We start from the raw sequence: 16501 nt of genomic DNA on the forward strand, positions 1-16501 counted from the left end.
ACATAACATCAGCTAGCTAGCTAACATAACATCAGCTAGCTAGCTAACATAACATCAGCTAGCTAGCTAACATAACATCAGCTAGCTAGCTAACAAGCCAGAAAGAACCAAACATTGTTTAGAAAGTACCTTTAAGTTGCCTGGTTTGCTAGATTGACATACACTAAATTCATTTTTAAACGGGTGGGTTTATTGGTGTTAAACTACATTAGTTATGCTATTTTGGACCACCAGGCTGCTGATATCATGCAGCCTGTAGTTTTTGTGTTCATACTTCAAATTTTGCTACATAAGACTGAATCAAGCCGGTCGGTCACATACTTATTGATTTGCTTGCCATCTATAGTGGTGATGACAGTAGTCTAATTGACAACTTTACCAGGACGAGGACTTGCCAATGTCAAGCTCTTTCAGAAAAGCCTAATCTCTGATGAAGCAAKCTAAATTACACGTTGTTTGCTTATCTAGCTACATGCTACATGGATAGGCTACCCTCACGTATCTGAAAATACATGATCAATTGATGTTTTCTGATCATGACAAGCATGCAGTTACTTGCTGTATAACTCTGATGATAGAGCTAAATGTGGAATAATCAGACATGTGTAGTTCTAACTATACTCTTCAAGAGGTGATGATATTAAAACCAAATAGTTATAAATGTATTAMACAATCCCTTGAAAACAGAAAGTAGTTGTCAATGGTTTTAGCGGAGCAGGCAAATCAAACGCTATGCACCTTATTGTGACGTTTTATTGATAACGACCTATACAGCACTGTGTGTACATTCAGAGGGTAACTGGTTTCTGTACTACAGTTTTACCAAGTACCAAGTACAAGTACACTGACAGTGAGCTGCTTTGACTGCAAATAAGCATATATCGAAGTTAATTTAGATGTTGTACAYGGTCATACCTAGTTATAACCATAGGCGAGTGAGTACATAAGGCCCCCCTCCACCCGCTGATGATATGTAGAACTTAATGTCTCCAGAGAAACCTGGATTTAAATAAATACTTTMGATTTSCCCTAGAATAACAACTTTTCAGAGAATACACACCAATACAGCTCTCTATGTAGATTCAGAGTGTATCCGAGTTCTGTATTGTTAAGTATTTATATCTTTGGCAGACTTTGTATACCACTGGCAGATTTTTATATGCACAAAAATACTGTAATTTGGGTTTTGTACAGTCATACGATATGTGGTATAGAAAAGTACAATCTTAGKTGAGTACATGGGAAGCTATATGTCTGCARGTGATCTGTCTATCTGGTCAAAATCCATGATACAGGTCCCCCTCCACCCTCTGGTGGTGTGGATAACTTGTTACCATGTCTCCAGAGAAAACTAGATTCAAATAAAAGGTCCCATTTATCAAATTACTATAAGCAGAATTAGGTGTTTTTGCCTGGGGTCTTTTAAAAAGTCCATATTCATACATAAACACGAAAACAATGATTTAGATTTAAGAACATGTTGATCGACAAAGTCATGAAATATTTGACAATGACCCCAGTCAGTAGCTTGAGGGTTAAACCATGTGTGTTATAAAGAGGCGGATTATTTAACTAGTTTAGTTACCCGAGCAATACATAAATAGTGGTCTCTTTATACACACATTGTTGAAGAAAAAAGTTTTTTAAATTGTCACTCTCAGATTATGAGGTTTATGGTATTTTTGTTGTCTTTGCACTATGATACGTTTCAAATTAAATCACACTACCAGATTATAATTAACAAGGCCTGAGAGGGTGTGGTATATTAGCCAATATACCACGGCTAAGGGCTGTTCTTACGCTTGACGTGAAGTGGAGTGCCTGGATACAGCCCTTAGCTGTGGTATATTGGCCATATTCCACAAACCCCCGAGGTGCCTTATTGCTATTATAAACTGGTTACCAACATAAATAGAACAGTAAACAAGTATTTTTGCCTCACACCCGTGGTATATTGCCTGATATACACACGGCTAAATGCTGTTTTAGCCAATCAGCATTCAGGACCCAAACTACTCGGTTGATAATGAAGTTTACGGTAATTGTTACACTTTTTATAATTATTTCGCACTAAGTAAATGTTGCCCTGGGTGTATGTGGCTATGTGTGCTCTTTTATTTTGTACAACATGGTTTCCATGTATTTTTAATGCAGAGCTATGGCATGATTTATGGTATCTGAATTCAACTTATTTTTTTTTAAGTGATTGATAATAAACGTTTGCGGCAGATAAACTGGCAATATGTGTGGATGTGTGTGTTGGATGAGTTTAAATAGTCAAACAGTAGGAGCAGTGTGAGCTACTGTGCTGTTGTTACTTTCAGGACCTGGCAACCAGTGCCCAATTCCAAGGCAACCCCTAGACCCTATGCTCTATTCGCTTGTGGAGATCCAAGGATTTTATTGGTATTGTTACGTTTCCCAATAAATAAATACAAATCGTTGCTCAAAAGAAATAGGGACCGAACAACTGAGCCGCTGACAACCAGAGCGAAACAGTTTTGGTTTCAAAGTGTGTTTTGAAAGGTATCCATGTGGGTGCTGGAAAACACACACACAACTTAGGTGAGACATACAGTAAAAAGCTTTGTTTACAACCTTAAAGAGGAATAGCTAAACAGCAGTGGAGGCTGGTGGGAGGAGCTATAGGAGGACATTGTACTGGCTGGAATGGAATAAAATGAAACGGTATTAAACATAGAAACCACGTTTGAAACCGTTCCATTTCTTCCAATCCAGGCATTACAATGACCCCGTCCTCCTATAGCTCCTCCCACTAGCCTCCACTGCTAAACAGCCGTATAGCTCTTCCAACATCTCCATTTCCACTGGAACACTGTGCCAGCACAGGTGAAACTATTGGCTGATTAACAAGGCGACAGGTGCAACACATCCTGACCAACAAGGATGATTCCAATCAGGGCAAGCCACACCCAAACAGGATCAACCCTCGAAATTGAGCAAAACCCCAAAGCCTATAACAGCATTAGCGCAAAATAGTGAAACTTACACTGAACCTGGACGTTAGGTGGCTATGTGGCGCTATTACTGATTGCTTACACCTGTCAAACCCTCTCAGATCTCCACAAGTGCATAATGTGTAGGATCTAGGGGTCCATTTGGGATTGGTCCAAGGACACGACCACACAGGTGTTAACAAACCCACCACTTAAAACCAATGACAAACAAACGGAAATGTACAATGGAAAACAACCCCAAAAAAACTTTTGACATTGAATCAACTCAGGTATATGCTTGTTCCTTTGACCCAAAAAGCTGTTCAAAAATGTACAGTTCAAGTCGGAAGTTTACATGCACTTAAGTCATTAAAACTCGTTTTTCAACCACTCCACAAATTTCTTGTTAACTTGCATAAGTTAACAAGAAATTTTTCCAACAATTATTTACAGATTATTTCACTGTATCACAATTCCAGTGGGTCAGAAGTTGACATATACTAAGTTGACTTTGCCTTTAAACAACTTGGAAAATTCCAGAAAATTATGTCATGGCTTTAGAAGCTTCTTATAGGCTACTGCACATGGGGACAAAGAAATGTCCTCTGGTCTGACAAAAATAGAACTGTTTGGCCATAATGACCATCGTTATGTTTGGAGGAAAAAGGGGGAGGCTTGCAAGCCGAAGAACTCCATCCCAACCGTGAAGCGCGGGGGTGGCAGCATCATGTTGTGGGGGTGCTTTGCTGCAGGAGGGACTGGTGCACTTCACAAAATAGATGGCATCATGATGGAAAATGAGGATATATTGAAGAAACATCTCAAGATATCAGTCAGGAAGTTAAAGCTTGGTCACAAATGGGTCTTCCAAATGGACAATGACCCCAAGCATACTTACAAAGTTGTGGCAAAATGGTTTAAGGACCACAAAGTCAACAAATTGGAGTGGCCATCACAAAGCCCTGACCTCAATCCTATAGAAAAGTTGTGGGCAGAACTGAAAAAGCGTGTGCGAGCAAAGAGGCCTACAAACCGGCCTCAGTTACACCAGCTCTGTCAGGAGGAATGGGCCAAAACTCACCAACTTATTGTGGGAAGCTTGTGGACGGCTTCCCAAAACGTTTGACCCAAGTTAAACAATTTAAAGGCAATGCTACCAAATACTAATTGAGTGTATGTAAACTTCTGACCCACTGGGAATGTGATGAAAGAAATAAAAACTGAAATAAATCATTCTCTCTACTATTATTCTGACATTTCACATTCTTAAAATGAAGTGGTGATCCTAACTGACCTAAGACAGGGAATTTTTACTAGGATTAAATGTCAGGAATTGTGAAAAACTGAGTTTAAATGTATTTGGCTAAGGTGTATGTAAACTTCCGACTTCAAATGTACATATGAACCACGGGGTCTGAAATGATTGACACCCTTGATAAAGATGAGAAAAAAATACTGTATAAAATAAATAATTCAAATACTGAGCTATATTGTATTCAAACAAATAATTGGGAGATTATGATTTTATACTAATATACTACCAATTTCTCAGAGAAAGATTTTGTTTAACAAGTCATATTTATTGATGAAAATAGTAGGGGTCCAATTTTACCGTTAAAAAACATGCTTCATTCTAACAGGAGGCTGAAACTTTGCCGCAAGTGGATGTTCCAGCAAGCCAATAACCCCAAGCACACAAAATCCACAAATAAAATGGTTAATCGGCCTCAAAATCTACATTTTGCTATTGCCATCTCAGTCTCCGGACTTGAAACCCATTGAATACCTGTGGTTTGAATTGAAGAGGGCAGTCCATAAGCGCAGACAAAGGATATCAAGGATCTGGAAGGATACTGTGGAGAAATGGTCTATTATTCCTCCCAATGTGTAGAAAAAGTCTCAGTGCCATTATCCTCACAAGGTGAAGTATTGAAAACAGGGGTGTCAATCATTTTGACCCCTACCCTTTGATGAAAAAATAAATATTACTTGCTAAACAAAATCTCTTTCTCTGAGCAATTATATTAGTATAAAACCACAACATTTACTTTTTTTTGTTGCATACAACATAGCTCAGTATTTGAATTATTTATTTTATACTGTTATTTTTATCAAGGCTGTCAATAATTTCGGGCCCCACTGTATGTATAGGTAATAACGAAAAACGAAAAGATTGAGAATGCAACAATCGTTAACAAGAAGGAAACAATGAGAATCAAATCCAAATGGCACTAGTAGAGGATACTTTTTCACTCTTCTACAGGGAAAAGACCCACTGGCATACAGTGCAGTGAGGGTAACTGCTATAAATTGATGGTCGAGCGGGGTGGAGGACACACGATACGGGTAGCATTGATGGCATTGGCATGTGATGAGGAGGATGGGGGGGTTGAGAGTCTTGAGGACCTATGTGGTCACCTCCTTCCAAGAGAACGCAGCTAGAGTCAAAAACCTCCCCCGGGAGTAGCAGCTTAGGGGTCCAACTCCTAAAATATCTGCTACTCAGGTTCATCACACACACACACACAGATGAGATCTCATCTCACAAAGTTGTCTTTCCTGGAGGAGAATTTCCAGAAAGGTCAGAGTACACTGGACTAAACCATCTGTAGCCTGGGGGGTGTTTCCCAGCATCCCGGCTGGTGTCCTTCCCCTCTGGTCTTCAGGTAGAGTTGGTGGTTGAATAATGCCCTTGTGCCAGGAGGGTCGGACTCCCCGCACACACAGAATCCCCCATTCCAGAACGTTCCATCCATGTCCTCTGGCTCGGTTCCTCAGCTGTCATTCACACAAGCGAGCTCAAATTCCCCTAACATTATGGCAACCTCCATAGGGGCCCTTCTAATTCCAACACACAGAACGCATAACATTGAGATTGCATATACAAGTACCTGCTGCCAACACAAAAAGGGAAGGTCATGTTTTCGTCATTAACACTCCCCTATTAAAGCAAATCTTTCCAGCTTATTGTAGACTCAGTCTCCGCAGGTGTTTTTGCATGATGTCAAATGTCTCAGATTGCAGTAGCTTGTAGCTGCCGTTTTTTGTAAAGTGGGTGGGGGGGGTGGCAGCCACGCACGCACGCACACCCCTCAGCCTATCACTTTTCGTACTGCCGAGGAGCCTGCGTTTATACTCCCAGTAAGTACAATGCACTGCAGACAGACTGTTGTGTGCTCACGGGTGTGCCCCCACCCCCACGCACGCACACTCACATATAATGTACATACATACACTCAAAGGAAGCACTAGTTGACTCAGAATGAGAGGACGGCCTTGCTTGTTTTAAAGTGCATTATCTACATGTAATTAACATTGAGCTAACACCACCAATGGCGCCACCTACTGGAACTTTAGAGGCTCCAAATATTCCCTGATAACCAAACAGCTGTGGTTGCTTAAGACCCCTGCCATGCACAGACAGATCAGAGTGAGGGGGCAGCATTGCCCCCTAGTGGTCAAARGGGGGTCAATGACAGAAGATGAGAAGAACAGACCGATTCAGATCACCTGTGATACAATACACATTTCTCCATGCTGTTGTGCGAAGATGTCCTAATATGGACACCATTCCAAAGATGACACCGTATCCCCCTGTTCAGTGACGTAGCTGTCGCATCTCCCCAAGATCCGGTGTGAGTCGTTTCTCTCTTTAGTGTTTTGCAGTTGGAGGGTGTGTGTGAGAGATATCAGTCTCTGATGGAGGAAAAAAAACAACAGCTGAACTTTCAGCACAACGGGTTATAGAGTTGCCTCCATCAGCCAGACGCCCTCCCTTCGAGGGGGGCCAAATCTCCTTACAGCAAAAAGCAAGAAAAGCATTTTCTCCGTGCGCAATTCCTTACTGTGAAACAGGCAACGTCCTTTATGATTGCAACAAGCTCTTCTCTACATATTTCATGGTCATTTTTAAACTCCCGTTTGAAAAACAAAAACCCACACGATACAAAAAAAAAATGAAAAAAAAAAATACATGTTTACAAGTTTAACACTGTGCAGTGTTGCAACTATACATCATATGCGCTCTTCTTTCAGTCTCAGCTTTGAGTTGACCACAGACTCATTTTACATAAAGATTCCTGACAAAATGTCCTTCTTAAGAGGTGATGAAGTGAAGAGTAAAAGAGTAGTAGATTGAGGATTGAAAGGTGAGTGTCTGGTGCAGAGGGGTGGGACGTAGTGATGTGGAAACAGGAACCTATCACAGCTTGGACCATGTCAGAGGGGTCCAGGCCAGAAAGAGTAGAAGAGCTGCCCAAAAAAAGTTCCTCCTCCAAAGGGTGGGGGCACAAGCGGGATTTGGGGGAGAGGTAGAGATTGAGGGCGAGGTCGTGTTTTCTTCCTAGGGTCTTTGGGTAGATCTGTGGTGTGGGGTAGGGAGGATAAGAGAAGAGGTTTTGATGGGGGAGAGTGGGAGAAATGGTTGAGTGTCAATGTTGGGGTTTACGACTAACCCTAACCTGAGGTATGTGTGGGTTGTTGTGAGAGGGAGGCTGTAGGTAGTGTAGGATCCCCTTAATTCTAAAGCCTTTGATGAAATGCTAATGAAAGCACAGTAAGACTAGAGATAGTTGGAGGGGGTAAATGGAAAATAGATTAGTCTGACACTGGGTCCTGTCTGTTGGATGTGAGAGCGGAGGACGTTTGAGGCATGGAGAGGCGTCCATTCACTCCTCAGAACAAAGCCTCATGGGAAAGCGAGTCCAAGCACAGGGAGAGACAGATTTAAAGACAATGAGCAGATCAAGAGGTCAACAGGTCTGTTATGACAATGAATGATGGAGTCAGACAGACAGGAGTTTCAGTTACAAGGTTTAGTAATGTAGTGGATGACGGCGAAGAAGGTTGATTGTGATTGGTCGCTCTCTGGGATTGAGGGGATGGAGCTTCCTGATTCAGAGGTCAGCGTGGGTGGGCAGGGTCTAGCTACTCCTCCATGCACATTGGCAGGTTGACGAAGGTGAACACGTTGTACTCGATCATGATGGAGAAACACAGGAAGACAGCGTAGAGGACCAGCGTGTAGATACCCAGCTTCAGATCCAGCTTCCAGTGGTTCACGTGGATCCCCCCTACCTGCAGAGGTGGAACACACACACAGCACACCATACTTAGTGTGTTCCTATGCCCAGGCGTAGCTGACGCATGCCAGATCAATGTCTTATCTTTCAATGCCTTGAAATTACGTATCAGCTAACCCCATCATATGTTATAGCAAACTGGTGGCCGACTGTCGATGACATGGCACGCAAACATTGGTTGATGCATGCAACGTCCGAGCAGGGGAACACGACCATAGTCAGAGSTACATCGGACCTCTGTATGTACACCTGACTAGTGGTTGATGGTTCATCAAGAAATTACTGGCAACACTTTTGTTCATCTGTCTCTGCCACACACACACGCATGTGCAAGAAGGCACGCGCGCGCATACACACACGGTTTAGAATGGGACAAATATTTACATTTATAAAATGTTCTAAATTGTTATACTTTATTTCAGCATATGATCATTTAAAAAAAAAATAGGAAACTATTATCTAATTAAATTAAAAGACACCTGTTAATGTAATTAATCAAATGATGACTTCCATTCSTGTAATTGAGCTTATTAGACACTTTTTTCAATAACACCAATTTATCACTTCAAGCTGCAATATGTAACTTTTTGGGCGACCGACCAAATTCACATAGAAATATGTGTTACAGATCTGTCATTATCATTGAAAGCAAGTCTAACAACAGGTAGATATGTTCTATGTGCTATTTTCCTATGTGTCCTGTTCTTCAGTTTCGTTTTTGTGTCTTTTGCTTTTGTACACTAGCTTCAAACAGCTGAAAACACAATATTTGTGGCTATAGAAAATATATTTCACAGCGGTTTAGACGGTACAATGATTATCTACACGATACTTGCTTGTTTTGTCACATACTGTACAGTGCCGTGAAAAAGTATTTACCCCCTTTCTGATTTTCTATAATTTAGCATATTTTTAATACTGAATGTTATCAGATCTTCAACCAAAACCTAATATTAGATAAAGGGAACCTGAGTGAACAACACAACAATTACATAATGATTTAATTTATTTAATAAACAAAAGTTATGCAACGCCCAATGCCCCTGTGTGAAAAAGTAAATGCCCCCTTACACTCAATAACTGGTTGTGCCACCTTTAGCTGCAATGACTCCAACCAAACGCTTCTTGAAGTAGTTGATCAGTCTCTCACATCGCTGTGGAGGAATTTTGGCTCACTCTTCATGCAGAACTGCTGTAACTCAGCAACATTTGTGGGTTTTCAAGCATGAACTGCTCATTTCAAGTCCTGCCACAACATCCCTTACAAAAAAAGAATGCAGTTTTGAAAATGCAGTAAAAGTGCAGTAATTGCAGAATAACTGCAGTTACACTAAACTATAACTGCAGTTACACTAAACTATAACTGCAGTTACACTAAACTATAACTGCAGTTACACTAAACTATAACTGCAGTTACACTAAACTATAACTGCAGTTACACTAAACTATAACTGCAGTTACACTAAACTATAACTGCAGTTACACTAAACTATAACTGCAGTTACACTAAACTATAACTGCAGTTACAATGCAAAATTACTGCAGTAAAAAAAACTTTGGACGCAGTATTTGCAGCATACTGCAGTGATACTGCTCTCTGACTGCACTCTTTTTTCGTAAGGGATCTCAATTGGGATTAGGTCTGGACTTTGACTAGGCAATTCCAAAACTTGCTTTTTAGCCATTTTCATGTAGACTTGATTGTGTGTTTTGGATCTTTGTCTTGCTGCATGACCCAGCTGCACTTCAGCTTCAGCTCAACGACGTATAGCCTGACATTCTCCTGTAGAATTCTCTGATATAGAAGGAACCATGAATTCTGCTCTGTAAGGCAAGTTGTCCAGGTCCTGAGGCAGCAAAGCATCCCCAAACCATCACAGTCTACATGAAAGTGAGTAAAAATCAACACATTTGAAGTTTTCGAATGGCCCAGAGCTAATCCCAAATGAGATGTTGTAGCAGGACTTGAAATGAGCAGTTCATGCTTGAAAACCCACAAATGTTGCTGAGGTAAAGCAGTTCTACATGAATGAATGGGACAACATTCCTCCACAGTGATGTGAGAGACTGATCAACAACTACAGGAAGCATTTGGTTGCAGTCATTGCAGCTAAAGGTGGTACAACCAGTTATTGAGTGTTATGGGGCAATTACTTTTTCACAGGGGAATTGGGTGCTGCATAACTTTATTAATTAAATATATAAAATATGTATAATTTTTTTTTGTTATTTGTAAACTCAGGTTCCCTTTATCTAATATTAGGATTTGGTTGAAGATCTGATAACATTCAGTATTAAATATGCCAAAATAGAGAAAATCTGAAAGGGGCAAATACTTTAACGGCACCTTATACTGAAATGAAGTGAACCATTTGAACTTGAGCAACCAGGAAATGAGCGATTTCTGTATAGTGCCTCTTTAAATCGAACATACACACGGAAGAGTTTGCAACAAAACAGTAGCATTATCCATATCCACAAAACAGAACCATTACAATAAAAAAATCTAAGGCCACATAGAGGTGCAAGAACACAGATTAAATTGTATATGCATTCATGAACTGTCCGTTTTTGTCCGTCAACTTAAAGTTGCATATGTACATAAAAAATATATTTAACTAGGCAAATCAGAACAAATTCCTATTTTCAATGACGGCGTGAGTGTTTTTTGCTGGACAATCTTCTCCGTTGTCTATCAGTCGACGGATGACTCCCTTTGAAAAAACATTGGTTCCATAGCCTAATACACTGGCAGACTGTTCAGTGGCAGAGACATAGATACTGTAGTCTCTATACACAGTAAGACTTGTCAGTAGTATAATGTAATACATGTATAATATATGCCATTAAGCAGATGCTTTTATCCAAAGCAACTTAGCCATGCGTGCATAAATGTTTTACTTATGGGTAGTCCTGGGAATCGAACCCACTATCCTGGCACTACAAACATCATGCTCTATCAACTGAGCTACAGAGGACAGAATCTTCTCACCGTTAAAGCCACAGAACCCAGCAGCAGCACCACAGAGTAGAGAAGTCCTCGACTGTTGATAATGACCTAGAGGGGAAGTCATAGTTAACATTACATGGGGAATATTTAAAAATACTATTAACTTAATGTACAGTTGAAGTCGGAAGTTTACATACACCTGAGCCAATTACATTTAAACTCAGTTTTTCACAATTCCTAACATTTAATCCTAGTAAAAATTCCCTGTCTTAGGTCAGTTAGGATAACCACTTAATTTTAAGAATGTGAATGTCAGAATAAAAGTAGAGAGAATGATTTATTTCAGCTTTTATTTCTTTCATCACATTCCCAGTGGGTCAAAAGTTTACATACACTCAATTAATATTTGGTAGCATTGCCTTTAAATTGTTTAACTGTCAAAACACTCGGTGCCTTCAACAACTCCAACAAAAGTGCGTGAATTTGGCCCATTCCCCCCTTCAGAGACTGTGTAACTGAGTCAGGTTTTGCTCGCACACGCTTTTTCAGTTCTGCCCACAAATTGTCTATAGGCTTGAGGTCAGGGCTTTGTGATGCCACTCCAATACCTTGACTTTTTGTCCTTAAGCCATTTGCCACAACTTTGAAGTATGCTTGTGCATTGTCCATTTGGAAGAACCCATTTGCGACCAAGCTTTAACCTCCCTGGACTAGTCTTGAGATGTTTACTTCAATATATCCACATAATTTCCAACCTCATGATGCCATCATTTGTGAAGTGCACCAGTCCCTTCTGCAGCAAAGCTCCCCACAACATTATGCTGCCACTCCGTGCTTCATGTGGGATGGTGTTCTTCGCTTGCACTCCCCCTTTTTCCTCAAACATAACGATTGGTCATTATGCCAAAACAGTATGTCAACAGAAACATTCTCCAAAAAGTGCAATCTTTATCCCCATGTGCAGTTGGCAAACCTAGTCTGGCTTTTTATGTTGACAGTGGCTCTTCCTTGCTTTACTGTGGATATAATACTTTTACCCTTTCCTCAGCAGCTCACAAGTCCTTTGCTTTTCTGATATTTGGCACTTTTCGCACCAAAGTACATAATCTCGAAGACAGAAGCTCCTCCTGAGCGGTATGACAGCTGTTTGGTCACATGTTTATACTTGCGTACTATTGTTTGACAGATGAGCGTGGTATCTTCAGGCGTTTGGAATGCTCACAAGATGAACCAGACTTTGGTCTTATACTATTGATTTCCCATGATGTCACAAAGAGCACTTATTGAAGGTCGCTGAAATACATCCACAGGTATGCCTCCAATTGACTCAAATGAGTCAAAGCCTAACAGAAGCTCTCAAACCATAACATAATTTCTAATTTCCAAGCTGTTTAAAGGCACGTCAATAAGATAAACTTCAGACCCACTGGGACTTCTGAATACAGTGAATTATAAGTAAATAATCTGTCTGTAAACAAATTGAAAAATTACTTGTCATGCACAAAGTAGATGTCCTAACCGACTTGCCAAAACTATAGTTTGTTAACAAGAAATTTGTGGAGTGAAAAACAAGTTTTAATGACTCCAACCTAAGTGTATGTAAACTTCCGACTTCAACTGTATAGATTAAAGCAATATTCAAAATGATAAAAGTTGGCCCAACTCTAAATACATGGCTGTGGTCATAGTTAACTCACGGGGTGCATCTCAATAGTCTTAACTGGCTTCCTCTCTGGCCAAGAGTATGCGTTATACTATTGAGATGCACCCCTAGTTGAAGTGTGGGAGAGGAGGAGAGAGCTGGAGAAACAGTAGGGTCACCGACTCAATCACACAGTACTGAAACACTTGTTATTTAGTCCGTAAAAAATGTGGTATTCCCTCTCCAACACATGACTGATGAACACTTCCAACTCAAGTGCTCAGAGTCAACATCACTTGACTTCATTTCAGTGTATACGCTTCCTGAAAGATGACTACTAAACTACACGCATTTACAGTGCACATTGAGTTACAAAGTTGTACGTCAAGCAAAGCAGTAATCTCTCAATGCTCCCTACAAGAAAAGCTGTTCCCTATGCTCCAGGGTGAAGGTACAGATCTAGGATCAGCTTCCCAACCTTAAACATTTGTGGRGGAAATGCTATACTGATCCAAGATCAGCGACAAGGGGCAACTGAACCCTACTCCGTTCCCTATAGCTGTTCTTACCTCAGAGCCGTAGTTGACCGCCATGGTCTGTAGCGCCCAGGGCAACCCCAGCCCAACCAGGATATCAAACACATTACTGCCGATGGTGTTGGACACAGCCATGTCACCCATTCCTAAACAGAAATAATTGTCATTCAAATACAATCATTTTACATAAAAGCAACGTTCAGAATTAACTTTGAAAAGCCTTAAGACAATATTATTGCCAAAGATGGTACAGTCCAAAGATACCTTTTGTTTTTCAATGAGTAGGTGCCCTTGATTTCCATCCTCACCAACCGTTAAAGGGAAATTACAGAAAGTAGAGTTGTACCTTGCCGAGCAACGATGAGACTGGCGATGCAGTCTGGTACACTGGTGCCCGCTGCCAGGAAAGTTATGCCCATAATGACGTCTGGGATGCCAAGGGTGTAGCCGATGATGGTGACCTGTGACCACACACACATTACAACTGATAAGTGACCAGAACAGCCAGACACAACTCCCACACACACAGTCTTGTACAGCTGACCTTGTGTGACCTGTACCCTGAGACTCACCATCCAGACCATGAAGTAAGAGAAGACGGCAATCCAGACAGTCGAGAGGATAAAGGAGAGCATAAAGAACTTCTCCCATCGAGGCTTGGCACAGTTGGGGATGGTGAAGAACAGAAGGAGCAGCAGGGGCCACGCGATCAGCCACTTGCACTTGCTGCTGATGCCCACTGTAGGATCGAAGGGGCAGGTAAAATCAACCATATGTATTTATAAGGCCCTTTTAATATGATATCAAGTCAAAGTGCTTTACAGTAACAAAGCCCAGAATTCCAAAGAGCAAGCAGAAGCACAGTGGCGAGGAACAACTCCCTAGGAGGACGTACAACTCATTCTAGAACAGTGTTCTGGTCCTGGAAAAACTAGGTCAAATCTAATTTTACTGGTCACGTACACATATTTTGCAGATGTTATTGCAGGTGTAGCAAAATGCTTGTGTTCCTAGCTCCAACAGTGCAGCAATACCTAACAATACACGCAAATCCCCAAAATTAAAAGGAATTAAGAAATATTAGAATGAGCAATGTCAGAGTCCGGAATATAAATATACATATGTATTTGATGTTGTGTAAAGACATTATGGACAGTATATGAATAGAAAAGGTGTACAGCAGTAGTTATATAGGATGAGCAATGACTAGAATACAGTATATACGGAAAGTATTCAGACCGCTTGACTTTTTCCACATTTTGTTACATTACGCAGTCCTTGAGGKCCTGATGTCACAGTTTTGTTCCAGCCCACACACCTGACTCCAATAATCACCTAATCATGATCTTCAGTTTAGAATGCAATTTGATTAATCAGCTGTGTTTGCTAGGGAGGGAGAAAAAGTGTAACACCAATCAGCCTCTCAAGGACTGGAGTTGCCCACCCATGCTTTACAGCCTTATTATGAAATGTACTGAATTATTTTTTTCCTCATCAATCTACACACAATACCACATAATGACAAAGTGAAAACATTTTATTTTTACTGAAATACCTTATTTACATAAGTATTCAGACCCTTTCCTATGATACTCGAAATTGAGCTCAGGTGCATCCTGTTTCCATTGATCATCCTTGAGATGTTTCTACAACATGATTGGAGTCCGCCTATGGTAAATTCAATTGATTGGACATGATTTGGAAAGGCACACACCTGTTTATATAAGGTCCCACAGTTGGCAGTGCGTGTCAGAGCAAATGAGGTCAAAGGAATTGTCTGTAGAGCTCAGAGACAGGATTGTTTCAAGGCACAGATCTGGGGAAGGGTACCAAAACATTTATGCAGCATTGAARGTCCCCAAGAACACAGTGGCCTCCATCATTCCTAAATTGAAGAAGTTTGGAACCACCATGACTCTTCCTAGAGCTGGCCGCCCGGCCAAATTGAGCAATCGGGTGAGAAGGGCCTTGGTCAGGGAGGTGACCAAGAACCCGATGGTCGCTCTCACAGAACTCCAGAGTTCCTCTGTGGAGATCATCTCTGCAGCACTCCACCAATCAGGCCTTTATGGTAGAGTGGCCAGACAGAAGCCACTCATCAGTAAAAGGCACATGACAGCCTGCTTGGAGTTTGCCAAAAGGCATCTAAAGGACTCGCAGACCATGAGAAACAAGATTATCTGGTCTGAWGAAACCAAGATTGAACTCTTTGGCCTGAATGCCAAGCTTCACATCTGGAAGAAACCTGGCACCATCCCTACGGTGAAGCATGGTGGTGGCAGCATCATGCTGTGGGGATGTTTCTCAGCGACAGGGACTGGGAGACTAGTCAGGATCGAGGGAAAGATGAACGGAGCAAAGTACAGAGAGATCCTTGATGAAAACCTGCTCCAGAGCGCTCAGGACCTCAGACTTGGGCGAAGGTTGTCAAAAATCTTGAGCACAGATACCGGAACCTGAAGATTCAGTTAGACTTTATTACAAAGTAACAAAGCCGAGCAATTTCATGAAACAGCTCAAATCTCTTATCACAGAGCCCTGCCTTTATAGTATTCTGTCTTTGCATAACGTATAGAGTCCCCTCCCTCTATGAAAATAACTCCCCTTGACCTTTCGCCACCATTGTCTTTCAGTCTCAGTTCTTGCTTGTTAACGGCCACATCTGACAGCTGTATAGGTTATAATGGTAGCGGGGCCCTGGTCCTATATGTTCCATTCCTTATATTGCCATTCTGTCTCAGCACTTTACAGTGGACAGCCTAGATGCTGCTAATAATGGAAATGTTATCATAAGTCATGAGTTTAGCTCCCACAAGGTTCACCTAACAACAGAACCACGACACTAAGCACACAGCCAAGACATTGCAGGAGTGGCTTCAAGACAAGTCTCTGAATGTCCTTGAGTGGCCCAGCCAGAGCCCGGACTTGAACCTGATCGAACATCTCTGGAGAGACCCCAACCAACCTGACAGAGCTTGAGAGGATCTGCAGAGAAGAATGGGAGAAACTACCTAAATACAGGTGTGCCAAGCTTGTAGCTTCATACCCAAGAAGACTCGAGGCTGTAATCGCTGCCAAAGGTGCTTCAACAAAGTACTGAGTAAAGGGTCTGTATACTTATGTAAATGTGATATTTCAGTGTTTTTATATATAATACAAAAAACTGTTTTTGCTTGTCATTATGGGGTATTGTGTGTAGATTGATAAGGGAAACAAACAATTTAATACATTTATAATAAAGCTGTAACCTAACAAAATGTGGGAAAAGTCAAGGGGTTTGAATACTTTCCAAATGCACTGTACATATGAAGTGGGTAAAATGGCATTTAAGTGAC

General features: G+C 41.2%; 1 pseudogene; it reads right to left on the reverse strand.

Annotated features, from left to right (window-relative positions):
- Positions 1-1133: 1133 nt before the first annotated feature.
- Positions 1134-16501, reverse strand: part of LOC111954673 (sodium/potassium/calcium exchanger 4-like) — an 82351-nt pseudogene continuing 66983 nt past the window's right edge.

The sequence above is a fragment of the Salvelinus sp. IW2-2015 genome, linkage group LG28 (genome assembly GCF_002910315.2).
Source record: "Salvelinus sp. IW2-2015 linkage group LG28, ASM291031v2, whole genome shotgun sequence".
Classification (NCBI taxonomy): Eukaryota; Metazoa; Chordata; class Actinopteri; order Salmoniformes; family Salmonidae; genus Salvelinus; species Salvelinus sp. IW2-2015.